This window comes from Podarcis tiliguerta (genome assembly GCF_965153285.1).
Source record: "Podarcis tiliguerta genome assembly, chromosome: 1".
Lineage (NCBI taxonomy): Eukaryota > Metazoa > Chordata > Lepidosauria > Squamata > Lacertidae > Podarcis > Podarcis tiliguerta.
Genome location: NC_139534.1, coordinates 127,397,443 through 127,411,120, shown reverse-complemented (window position 1 = coordinate 127,411,120; position 13,678 = coordinate 127,397,443). Strand labels below are relative to the sequence as shown.

Below are 13,678 nucleotides of genomic sequence, written 5' to 3'. Positions count from 1 at the left end.
AGTTAAATGGGCTCAAGATCTTGGTTATAACATCCCAGTGGATGCTTGGGAAAGACTATGGAAGGTAGATATGAAGTTCACCGTGTGTTATGTATTGAAAGAAAATTTTATGAAAATGCAATTCTGCTGGTATTTGACACCATTAAACTATCTAAAATGTATAAGAATGCCTCAAGTAAATGTTAAATGTTGGAGATGTGGGGAAGCGGAAGGTACAATGCTACATATGTGGTGGAACTGTAAGAAAATAAAGGAATTTTGGGAGGTAATTTCTAACGAGCTCAAAAACATGTTTAAGATCTATTTTATAAAAAAAACTGGAAGCTTTCCTTTTGGGTATACTAGGTTCAGACATCCCTAAAAGGGTGAGGAAAATATTCTTGTACGCCACGGTAGCTGCAAGAACGTTAATCGCTAGAAACTGGAAAGGGGGCACAATCCAGACCAAACTGGCGGGGTGGGAGCAGAAACGGGAGTCCAGAAGCCAGGAGTCAGGAAACCAAAAGTCCGAGGGTCAGAGAGCCAGGAGTCAAGAAGCCAAGGGTCAGGAAGCAAGAAGTCATGAAGTCAAGGGTCCAAGTCTAGCAAGGGTTAAATATATTGTTTGATTCACACAGAAATGAAAAATGTAAATGTATTAAAGAAGGTTTAAAATGGAAAATGGCTAAGTGTATGGAGCTAACCTTGGGGTTTCCCCAGTGTTGTTTTATAAAGGACTCCAAGCCTGTAACCAGTTAATGATTTACCTGTTGATTGCTTCTCTGCACTGAGAGTGAACCTTTGATCATGTGATGAAGGTACTGAGTTGCAAATTCGCCATCTTGAAAGGGTGGTGGCTGTTAAGTCTTTCTCTGAACGCCGCGGAGAACAAAGCATCTCATCCTGTCTCCCCAAGAGCTGCATAGCCTGGAGATTGGAAAGCAGGTTGGAGAGAGAGATGTTTGTTTGGATTATTTCATGTTTTGCAAGATGCTGAACACAAGATATTGTATGGATATTTTTGATGTTTTAATTCTTTTTAAAAAATAGTTTTTATTAAAGGTTTTATTGGATTACAGAAGTACATGCATTGTCTCCAGGTTCAGATTATAACCCCACCTATCTTCTCCACTAACCTCATACTGTGTACAATACTGAAGTCTCGCATCGAATAAAACATTGTTTTCTTTCTGTTTTAAAGAAAGTTCTGCCAGTAAAAATTTGAATAGTATTTCCATGGGCCTGGACAATCCTTCATTTCCAAAGGAGTCAGTTGCTTCAAAGCATTCTAAATTTCAATTTCCAGTTGCTCAAAAAATTTTTGATTCATTTCATAAAATTCACACTCTGCTTGGTTTTTATTTTTAAACAAACACTCACCAGTGGTTTCCAAAATGCATTTTTTAAACCCTTAGCACACGGAGAGCGCACGCTGTGTGCTGGGGGCTCACACGGGTGTCAATGGACCATCATAGGCACATGTTCTGCACCGGCTTCTAATGCAGGTTGTGATAGAACTATTTTGAGAAAACAGTGGGAAAAGAGAGATCAGCCGCCAGCATAGGGCTGCCATATTTCAGAAAGTGAAAATTCAGAGTTGTTGAGCTTTCGTGGGGGGCATTTTATTTTTGAAGTTGTAAAGGAAATTTGTCAAAATCTAGACTTCCGACATGGGTTGCCATACATCCAGATTTCCCCAGACATTTCAGCAATTACCATCCAGACCCTGTTTTTGTCTGCCATATTCCAGATGTATTGCAGCCCTACGCCAGAGCTCACCCTTTACTCCAACCGGCACCCCTGAATTCCAGACTCTGAGCCTCAGGCAGCCTGCCAGGCCTATTTAATCACCTTAAATGTGATCATGGGTGAACACACGCACTCATGTTCCTTCTCCATCTCCACACCCTGAGAAAAGACACACTCCCCCCGGTTTTTCAGCCCCCCAAAACAGATTTAATGTGTGTTGTTCCAGATTCAAGCTTGCCATGTGATTCTCTAATAAAATAATTAATATGTATGAGCTGACACAATAGGCTAACAGCTTTAAGGCACCCACCGCGTTCTATTATGCATGACTTGCCGAAAAGCAAATACAATTATTATCCTAAGTTATAATAATTATGTAATATTTCCTTGATGGAAGCAATTGCCATCTATTGTGCTGGGGAGTAATTACAGCCTTCTGAAAACCTTGATGGTCTTTGGAATCTTGAACAGGCAGCAGAAATCACATGTGCGTTTAAAACAAAAAAGGCCAACCTAGAACACCGGGGACGATTTCTTCAAAAAAATTGGATGTGCCCAGAAGACTAAGAGGTTAAAGTGGTAATGGTTAGCTTTAAAAGATGGCGTCTTTTTATTCTCTTAGCAGTTTGATGAGGTGCCTTCCAGATGTTTTCAACTACAACTCCCATCAGTCATAGCCGTGGCAGGTGAAGGCGTCCGATTTTGCTGTTACAGATTCACCATAGCATTTCTTCTGTGTGCTTCTCCCATTTATTATTATCATTTATCAGAACAGAGAAAAGAAAGTGCTTATTCACGCAGTGCGCAGTTAAAACTCTTGAACTCGCTCCCGCAGGAGCATAGAGGTCAACGTTTCCCTTTTTTAAAGGGAAATTCTCTTATTCCGAATAGGATTCCTCACAAGAAAAGGGAAAAGGTGACAGCTATGCGCAGGAAGCAGTGATGTCCACCGGCATGGACGGCTTAGGGTTAGACAAATTCACGGAAGAGGGAGTTGTGGTTCGAGGACCCGACCCCCGAGAGGTGGAAATGAATACCCAAGGACACAGAATATATGGTTTATGGGCAAGAAAAGGCCACAACTTTATTGGTTACGGCAGTGAAACGGTATTGGCTTAGGCATTGGATGACCACAGCAACGGGGTTGATTCACCAATAGGTGAAGCCTGTAGATGCCAATCCGACTATAGGCTCACCCATGATGCCACCGGGGGTCGTGCCATGGCCTCCCGCCAAGCAGGCATCAGACAGAATACACGACCGCCAGATTCCTTTAACGGAATACCCAAAATTGAAGGCGTAGGCGATGGCCACACCTAGCCTCCCAACACACCACAACACATAAATCCAATGCCTAACTGCCACCCGAGCCCCAAAGGCTCGCCGCCAATACCATCATGGCTGCAACCAATCCCTGATGCTACTGATGACGCTGTCCAACCATAAGTCATTCCCCTGATCCGTGAGGTGAACCCCGTCATCCCGGAATAGGGCCTTGTTGCCAATCCGGATGCGGTCATGAACAATAACCCGGCCATCCAAGCAGCGCACCCAACGGGACACGGCCCGATTAAGGGTTTTCCTGGTTCTTTCAATGGCCATACAGCTCTGCGCACCACGCCAAACAGTTCTTTTCAACAGGGAGGACCAGAACACCGTTGTTCTGGGGCACAAGGTAGCAATCTCGTCCAAATCAGTTCTAATGTCCCATGACAAGTCCACGCCTCTCCTGTTAACGAGGTCATTCTCTCCCAATTGAATGATAAGGTTGTCAGGAGGGCCGAATGCAGCGAACTTCCCCCTCAGCAAAGGCATAAGCTCCTCCCAACGCATGCCTCTTCTAGCGAACCAGTAGACGTGTACTCCTGGATGCAGACCAAGGTTAGGAGTGAGGCCACGGCTGCAAGCCCGTAAGCGGGCCCAATGGACAATACTATGTCCGCAAATCCACACGTTCTTCCTGATAGGAACTGAGAATGAAAAGAGAAGAGAAGGGTAAGTGGGAGTAACGAAGTGGACACAATTTATCGGATATAAGTTTTATAAGCATCAGATTTCCACCGGCCCATCTCCTTAATCCTATCCGCTGGCAGGCCCAAGCGTGCGGCTGTTGTGGCGGCGCCGATCCTAAATGAATGCGCAGCATAATCCCGGGAGGGCAAACCACAGGCGTCAATGGCCCTGCGGAGTACCCTTGAGAACTGGTGTCTTAACAGAGGGGATCCATCCTCATGGACCGGGACCGGGTGGGCAGAGGTAGAGGAATCGCCTGGTATCCTTGACCGGGCATGGGCCAGGCTCCGCAGATGCCGTAAGCTTTAGGAGGACCCCCCTGCCGGCCTGATCTGTCTTTGACTGACGTATCCGCACCGTCATGCACGTCTCAGACAAACAGACGTCCTCCATAAGGAGGCCATGCATTGTGCCATTTGCAGCAGCCTCGGCCACCAATTCGCCCACGCGCAGTGCGCCAAAGAACGCGATGGTGTATGCCGCCGAAAAAAGGCGAGCCTCAAACTTGGACCAGCAAATGGACCTCAGCTTAGCGCGTATCTGGGAGAGCAACCCATACGAGATTGGTTTTCGGCCCCCGACCCTGGACGGTTGCAGCCTTCCCCAACCCTCGATAGCCCTGCGTATCAAAAAGTCGCTGCATGGATCAGAGGCAAACGTGGCTTTGGCAAAAAAGCTGATGGCGGCTGTGTGTATTTTTAAAGTTTTAGGAGCTCGCCCCAAATCATCGAGATGGGCTAAGTATTGCAAAACATCGTCAGTGGTAGGTGGCACGGTAGCGGAGAGCCCGGATTTCCTAACCCTGAAGCCCAGGAAATCGCACCAGGCCTTCTTATACGACCTAAGAGTGGAAGGTGCGACAGACGCTAATACTCCCTTAATCACTTTGCGTCTCCAACATTCCACAGGTGCTCCGGAAAGGGTTCGGGTAACAGTTGCGCTCCAGGTGCTAGTGACCGGAAGTGGGACATCTGAAATCGAGACAAAGCATCAGCGATATTATTATTTACTCCGGGCACAAATTTAGCTGAAAATGTAATGTTGTTCTCAAGGCACCGGAGGACGAAAGACCGCAGGAGGGCGGAGACCCTCGCTGATCTTGATGATTGCCTTGCCAGAATTTTTACCACCGCCTGGTTGTCGGTCCTGAAGCACACCCGGCGATCGTGGAACTGCTCGGTCCAGATGTGTACCGCTACTGCTATTGGAAAGAACTCGAGAAATGTGAGGTCCCGCGTGATTGCGCTACCCTGCCAGCTCGCAGGCCACCGCTGGGCGCACCAACGTCCCCTGAAATACACGCCAAAGCCTAGGGATCCTGCCGCATGAGATTGGACCTGGAAGTCTGAAGACAAGTTAATAACATCCTGCCACAAAGAAACCCCATTATAGCGATCCAAAAACGTCACCCAGACCTCCAGGTCCACCTTGACTCACTTGGGAAGCCGAACCCTGTGATGTGGATACTTGAGGCCTGCTGAAAGCCTGGCCAGTCGGGCGCAGAAGGGACGTCCTGGGGAAACCACCCTACACGCGAAGTTAAAATGGCCCAACAGGGACTGAATCTGTCTGAGCGTGATCTTTTTTAGTGTAAGAGTAGATTGTATCATTTCCTTAAGGGTGTCAATTTTCTCCTGTGGTAAGCGAGATGACTGGGCGATTTTGTCCAACTCGATACCCAGGTACGTAAGGCGTGTAGCCGGGCCCTCGGTTTTCTCAGCCGCGAGGGGTACACCCAAATCTTGAGCTAAGGATGAGAAGGCCTGGAGTAGTGAAGCACATTCCCCAGACCCGGACCTACCCACAAACAGAAAATCGTCTAAATAATGTGTTACACCGGTGGAATTTGTCCTGAACCGCAAGGCCCAGTCCAAAAAGGTGCTAAAGGACTCGAATGCCGAACACGCTACTGAGCAGCCCATCGGCATGGCCCTATCTACGTAATATTTTCCTTGAAATCTGAAGCCCAATAACCAGAAATCCTTGGGGTGCACCGGCAAAAGGTGAAAGGCCGACTCTATATCACATTTTGCTAAGAGAGCCCCTTTCCCAAAGCTCCTAATCAACTTAACAGCTTGATCAAATGTGGCATATTTTACCGAGCACAACTCAGTCGGGATGGCATCATTCACTGATCCACCCTTCGGATATGACAAATTGTGAATGAGGCGAAATTCACCTGGGGCCTTCTTGGGTACGATGCCCAATGGTGATATATGCAAGTTCGAGATGGGAGGCTTTTCAAAGGGACCCGCGACCCGTCCCGTGTTTACCTCTTTGGCGATCTTTCTCTCCGCTACCTCCGGTCTCTCCCTAACAGATTTTTGATTGGGGGAGTCCTTGGCCATCAAGGAGCCCACAACTGGGATACGGAAACCAATGGAAAAACCATCCCGAAGATAAGCCGCCGCCGCTCTATCTGGGTAATGGGCTAGCATTTCACAAAGGCGGGCTAACTTGATTGGGGAAATTGCCATATCTAGAACCACCTCGCCTTCCGTTCCCTGCTCCAGAACTATCTCACCTTCTGTTCCCGGCTCCGGGGGTTCCCCTGGAACTGGTGTGATGGAACCCCCAGCCTCCACGAAAGGGCTGTTTTCCCCCTTTAAAACATGTCGCGACAGGGTGGGCCCCTGCGCACCTCTCACACTCGTGAGGGTATTTGCACGCCACCCTTAAGCATGAACCCTTGTTATACTCCCAACACACGTTGTGTCTGAAATCCCTTCTAAGGTCTGCTCTAGCCTGGCGAAAGGAGTCACCCTGCTTTTTCTCGACATATGGCCCCACTGCGATCGACCAGATGCCATTTTCAATCTGGTCCCAGCGTGCCGTTGGTATCCTGGAGGCCTTTCTACGGAATTTTTTATCATAACTTATGGCGGCTGCCTCCCCAGAGAGTGCATACGCTGTGCGTATGTGGGAAAGGTAAGCAACTAAGTGAACCGCTTTCGAAGTGGTGATGAAGAAAGAGGCTGAGGGGAGGGCCGGCGCCAGAAGATATAGAAAGTTGGTCACGCCCCCACCTGGGCGGCATCAGGTAGGTGCCGCCCCTTGGGCGTGCGGCGCCGGCCAGGTGAATGGAAAGGAGGGGCAGGACTATCACCCCTGCCTGGGCGGAACTCGGGCTCCCGCCCACAACCACTCCCCTCCCTTCCAGGGAGGAGAGTCTCTATCAATGACTACTAGGCAGGATGGCTATGCTCTGTCAGGTGTGCGTGCAGGAGCCAGGCCCTGTGACCAGCAGGACTTTGCAGGACTGGGGCCTTCCTAAGTTTGTTCTGAAGAGGCAAGGGGCGGCCGCACAGGCGAGGCTGATTGGTAACTCACAGCACCTGGTGGCAAGAGCCAGGAAGGAATACAAGCTCAGCATTTTCCCTTTGGCTCTTTGCCACAGCAACATGTTCCCTGCCTTGGACTCCTTGCTTCTTGATCATTGGACCCCTGACTTCGTGACTCCTTGCTTCTTGATCCTTGGACCCCTGACTTCGTGACTCCTTGCTTCCTGACCCTCGGACCCCTGACTTCGTGACTCCTTCCTTCTTGGTCCTCGAACCCCTGACTTCGTGACTCCTTGCTTCTTGATCCTCAGACCCCTGACTTCGTGACTCCTTGCTTCTTGATCCTCGGACCCCTGACTTCGTGACTCCTTCCTTCTTGGTCCTCGAACCCCTGACTTTGTGACTCCTTGCTTCTTGATCCTCGGACCCTGACTTTGTGACTCCTTGCATCTTGATCCTCAGACCCTTGGCTTCTTGACTCCCGACTCTCTGACGTTCGGACTCTGGCTTTCTGACTCCTGGCTTCTGGACTCCCGTTCCTGCTCCCACCCCGCCATCTTGCCCCCGGTCCCGACATCCCCAGCCGGGACTTTGATTGCCTGCAAACCGGACCGTGACATGCGCTGCCGCCAAAGTTGTGGGAAGCAATGCTTCTGAACACCACTTGCTGGAAACCATAGGAAGGTAGAAGGATAATTTGCTTGAATCTGGTTTGCGGGTTTCCTACAGGAATCTGGTTGGCCAATGTGAGGACAGGTTGCAAAACTAGATGGGCCAGCAGACTCTTAACTGCTAGCCATCAGTAGTGTTGAAACAATCTCCAAGGTCACGGTGACATAATCATTGCTATAAAAGAAGTTTGGCAGTGATTTGAGAAAAAGAGGTAGGGTATTCCAAACACACGGTTCATGTATCGGCTCAGTTTTCTAAAATGTTATTCTGACGCTGGCCTGAAAATATTTGGTGCTGAAAACGTAACAATATGAAAAATGTCACTTTTCCTGCTCTGCCATTCTCCAAAAACACACCACAGAAATCTGAGATGAAGACGCATGTTGGTTTGACCGTTCTTATTCCACACTGGATAGCGTTTTCCAAAGGATTTCCTGAGGAGGAATAAGAGATGCTTAGGGAATAAAACCAGCATCTTAAAAAGCAGAGACATCACCTTACCAAGAAAGGTCTGTAGAGTTAAAGCCATGGTCTTTCCAGTAGTGATGTATGGAAGTGAGAGCTGGACCATAAAGAAGGCTGATCACTGAAGAACTGATGCAGCAAAAAGGCAGACATGGGTGGGTGTGGAGAGGCCAAATGGAAAACACACACGCACTCACACACAAAGGGGCATGTTTGAACTGCTCCACCCCATGTCAGGTGTGCATGCAGGAGCCAGGCCCTGTGACCAATAGGACTTTGCAGGACTGGGGCCTTCCTAAGTTTATTCTGAAGAGGCAAGACGCGGCCACACAGGTGAGGCCGATTGGTAACTCAAAGCACCTGGTGGCAAGAGCCGGAAAGGGATATAAGGTCAGCATTTTCCCTTTGCCACAGCAACACGTTCCCTGCCTTGCTGCGTTTGACTCCTTGCTTCTTAATCCTCGGACCCTTTACTTCATGACGTCTTGCTTCCTGACCCTTGGCTTCTTGACTCCCGGCTCTCTGACCCTCGGACTCTTGGCTTCCTGACTCCTGGCTTCTGAACTCCCATTCCTGCTCCCACCCTGCCATCTTGCTCCCGGTCCCAACGTCCCCAGTCAGGACTTCGACCGCCCGTGAACAAGATCATGACACCCCAGCTGATTTTTAAAGGGCCCAATTAAAAGAAATGTCTACCAAGATCATGTTGGGGGCCGGGTGTTTTCTACTACCATCCCCTGCTGCAAGCCCACCACCCGTTCCCCAAACCTGCTGCACCAAGAGGTGTGGCAGCCATTTGCACATTGCACACACACGAGGAAAGGTGTGTCCACCACCACAAAAAAGGGCATAGATATGCACATTTAATATAGGTGTATAGGTGTGAATTTAAAAATAACTACCCAAACTTAGATCGATAGCTAGATGCTATTTCTATTCATCTATCTTTTTCACTCTATGCAAGAAGAAAGGAAGGGTGTGGCCAGGTGATAACTGCTGTCAGGCTGCTTCAAGGACCCTGCAGCTCGGAGGGCAATTTATTTATCCATTTCAGAATGGATATATGTATTGCTTTCAAAACTGGTTTACAGAACCAACTGCAGTACGAACAATGTGGCTGGGTGGGGGGAATAGGTAAGAATCATCCTTGTAATAATAAAAGAAACATATAATGGAGTGGGGGTGAAAAATTCACAAAAATAAAAACTCTCATTGGAAATCATTATTTGCCTTTCTGTTTGTTGATCTACTGAATTGCAATTCTGACATAGCTGGAAAAGGGCTAACTGTTAGAATATTTCCATTCCACCTTAAAAGGGAGCAGGCTTTGTGAGGCACAGAGTCTGCGTATTTCCTGTTCACAGGATGTTTCTGTTGTGTCTTTTGCTTTCGTTTCTCTCTCTGTGCCGGAGACACTGAAGCAGGCAGTCATGTTTTCTCTTTGTTCTGACCAACGCTGAATAAAGTTGTAAATAATGCTCTCCTGAGTGCATCTTTTGCTGTGCATTATCTGCTGATAGAGCGTGCATCGGCTCTGGAATGTGGCAAGCTATTTCTGGAGCTCGTGTCGCTAATTGCTGATACTGCGTGTCTACGGGAGATCGATGGATCGCAACGGAGACGACGTGGAGTCATGATGGACTTTGTCTCCCTGGCAGTATCCCAACACTAACGCTAGGGAGGCAGCATGGTGTAGTGGTCAGTGTGTTGGACTAGAAACAGGGAGACTGGGGTTCGAATGCCCACTCAGCTATCTTTCTTCTTCTTTGGCGACCACTTGGAGCTGAGTGTCTTTGTTCCAAGGTTATTTAGGGAGAGAGGAACAGGGAGGTTGTTGACTGCAACCACCGAGAGATGATTCACCATGTAATCTATTCAAACACTTTGGGGAATCGACTTCCGGTTTTCAGGGGCTACCAAGAGTCAGGAAGTTCAATTTCCAGTGTCTTCCAGTCTGGCCCCTAATTCTAACGTATCGCCAATATGTCCTCCACCCCCAGATATCTTTTTACTTTTTAAAATAAAAGCCAAACACTTAAGAGACGATTTGTTCTCTTCCAATCCCCCCCCCCCATTTTTGCAAGGTTCTGAGCTGCATAATCTCGTACAACTCAAAGAGAACAAGATTAGAGTGTATTCCCCAAGTCTCCTAATGAGATGAGGAATTAATATTTGAAAAAAGTGAGGAAATCCTGGCTTAACACACTTCTGGGAGAATGCGCTGCAGCCAGCCAGTCGCTCGGCCATGGTAAATCCTCCTTTCTTGGTTTTTGTGATATGAGGATGCCTCCCTTTAAAAAGGGGGTTTAGCTGGAATTCAACGTGACCTATGAGGTGGGAAAGGACTTGAATAAGGGACACTCCAAACCATTTCCCCTGTTCTTTGACCAGCTCTTTAAACTGTGATGCCCAGAACTACATACATACAGTACTGCAGGTGGGGTCTGACCAAGGCAGAATAAAAATAAAGGTAAAGGTACCCCTGCCCGCACGGGCCAGTCTTGACAGACTCGAGGGTTGTGCGCCCACCTCACTCAAGAGGCCGGGGGCCAGCGCTGTCCGGAGACATTTCGGGTCACGTGGCCAGGGTGACATCGCTGCTCTGGCGAGCCAGAGCCGCACACGGAAACGCCGTTTACCTTCCTGCTAGTAAGCGGTCCCTATTTATCTACTTGCACCCGGGAGTGTTTTCGAACTGCTAGGTTGGCAGGCGCTGGGACCGAACAACGGGAGCGCACCCCGCCGTGGGGATTCGAACCGCCGACCTTTCGATCGGCAAGCTCTAGGCGCTGAGGCTTTTACCCACAGCGCCACCCGCGTCCCTTTTGCTTCTATTGCTTCTCTTGAAAAATCAGAGACTTGGAAGGGACCCTGAGGATCATCTAGTCCAACTGAGCTTACTATCTGTGAGTATAAGGAGACAAACTTTCATGCAACTTAATCTTACTGGGGTGAGATACCAGTGGCATATAAGATCATAGCTGTCAACTTACAGATTTGAAAATAAGGGACCAGCAGCCTCGAAAATAAGGGATCAGCAGTCAAAATAAGGGATTTTGATTAGCTTATACAGAAATCCGCCACTGATGGAGCCATGCTGCTTTGGCTGCCACTGACTGTGTTTGGCAGGGGGTTGGACTAGATGATCCTAAGGGTCTACAACTCCGACCAAAGAAGAGCGACAGACAAAACTGATGAACGACGTCAAAATGGCAAAGCTTACAGGCAGAATTAGAAACCAGGAAGAGGACCTCTTTAATAAAGAATGGGGAAAGTTTATAATTTAGTTGAAAAGCTATTGTAAAGAGTTACATACATTGGTAGGATTGATAGAAAATTTGTAGTAAAAATTTGAACTATGGATGGACAAATGATTTATAAAAATAAGAGTTATGAAAGGGATGCAGAGGGGGAAATCACTAGATTAAGATGCTGCACTGGTTGGAGGGGATGCTAAGCAGCACGTTGGGGCTGCCGTCGTCTTGGCGCGAGGAGTTCCATCGGCCCTTCCCCGCCTTATCTCGGTGGGGAGGGGTGTTATGTACTGAAGTTCTCACCCTGGGCCAGCAGGGGGATACTGTAGATAGTTTTCACTCAGGTCCACATATGCAAATAAGGGAACCGAAAGTGACGTTCAGTGATTGGATAGTTACAGAAAGTTGTTACAGTTACCTTGTACTGGTGCTCTATATAAGCAGGCTGGCTGAACCCTTCGGTTCAGTTCTGTTCTGACCTGTGAATAAACAAGAGCTGTTTGGAGAATCGCTGTGTTGTCTGATATGTTCACCCACAACTTAACACCATCCCCTCCTCTTCCTCCTCCCTCAGGCTGCCTCCTCAGCTCCCGCCGCCGCTGCCACCTCCGGCTTCCCCTGGCAGCGCAGTGGAAGTCTTGCAAGAGAGGGGCTGCCTGCCCGCCCGCCGCCACCCGTCTCCTCACTATGGAGCCCCTGAGGGGGGAAAGGGAGAGATGGAGACGCGGCAGCTCATGCACACGCTCTCTCTCGCGGTGGAGGACCCTGAGCCACTGCTTCCCTCCCAAGACGGGCGAGCATGAAACCCTGGAAATTTAAGGGACATCATCAATAAGGGGCAGCAGCGGGACACAGCGCTGGGATAAGGGAGTTTCCCGCCAAATAAGGGACGGTTGACAGCTATGTATAAGATACATACCTGCATATATCTTATTGCTGCAACCCCCATGGGGACCTTATGGTAAAGATAAGGTCAGGGAAGAATAAATGGAAAGGAAGCCAGAAGTAGAGCCACAGGTAACATACAGGTAACATACCTGCTATCTGGATGACGTGTTGATGTTGGACTGGGTAAAGGGCCTTTTCATGGTGGCACCCCAGCAGTTGGCTGCCCTCCACAGGAGCTCAGTGTCTCCTCTGTTGTCATCTTGACCTTAGCTCCCCCTGCCCCTGCCAATATATTCCCAGACTCTTTCCCAACAGGCTATGTGGATTTCATCAAGAAGAAAGTATTGCAAAACATAATTGGATGCAAACACCCAACTAGGTTAAAGGAAAGGAGGCAAGCTGTTCCTTTTAGACGCATCCAATAGCAAAAGGCTGTTATTTCTTCTTCGTTCAATTAAGATCTACAAAATAATACAACAGCAGTTACCAGCCAGCTACAAAACCTTTGCCACAATTTGGATGTCGGCCGCAAAGTCTCTTCTTGGTACCCAGAAACAACTTCTGAGCTGCTTCTTCTTCTGTTGTTTTAAACAAAGAGGAAGTTGCTGTTCTGAATACTGATGGGCCTCGGGGACATGTTCCTGGGTCACTGGTCATACCCTTGGCTCTCGTGTGTTAAAAGGAGGAAGGAAGGCTAACTTTCGTTAATGTCACAAGGGGATACAATTCTTCCACCAATGCACGTTAGGAAAATATACAGGCCAGGCTTCAGGTTTTTGAAGGCCCTGAGAAGAAAAGATCTCCGGTGTTCCCTCATCCCCCATCTCTCTCTCTCTCTCTCTCTCTCTCTCACACACACACACACACACACACAGAGTGACTCTGCTATGAAGGAAGTTTAATAAATAATCATAATAATTTCATTATTTGTATCCCACCCAATTGACTGGGTTGCCCCAGTTTGCAGTGCTTGGGACATTTTACTTGAGAGAAAAGGCAAGGAAGAGGAGATGCCACCAAAGTTTATAAAATTATGGCACGGATTAAGAAAAGGTTTCCTTCCTCTCTCATTCCACAATACTGTAACTTCGTTGTTCTGTATGGGACAATGACAATAAAAATTATCGTATCGTATTACATATGGTATGTACAGTTGTTTATGGTTTTTTATATTATTTTTGATGTAAAAATGTGTAAGATTTTGATGTAAAAATGTGTAAGATTACGATATTGCATTTATTTGCATTACCTAGAGCCTGTTCTACTGATGAAGCCTAGGATGGCGAAACAAAGAGAATATTCCGGAAATCCTTGTCTTAGACTCTGTGAAAGGATTCTGTGGAACTGTAACAACCCTTCATGTGGATTATTGGACTC

The 13,678-nt window shown here is 48.0% G+C and overlaps 1 long non-coding RNA gene across 1 annotated transcript; it reads right to left on the bottom strand.

The window, feature by feature from the left end:
• Positions 1–505: 505 nt before the first annotated feature.
• On the bottom strand, positions 506–11,967 carry LOC310678012. The gene is made up of 3 exons (XR_014511560.1): positions 11,832–11,967; positions 747–906; positions 506–581 (listed from the first exon to the last, which is right to left on the bottom strand). It is a non-coding gene; the product is annotated as an uncharacterized lncRNA (long non-coding RNA).
• Positions 11,968–13,678: the final 1,711 nt, after the last annotated feature.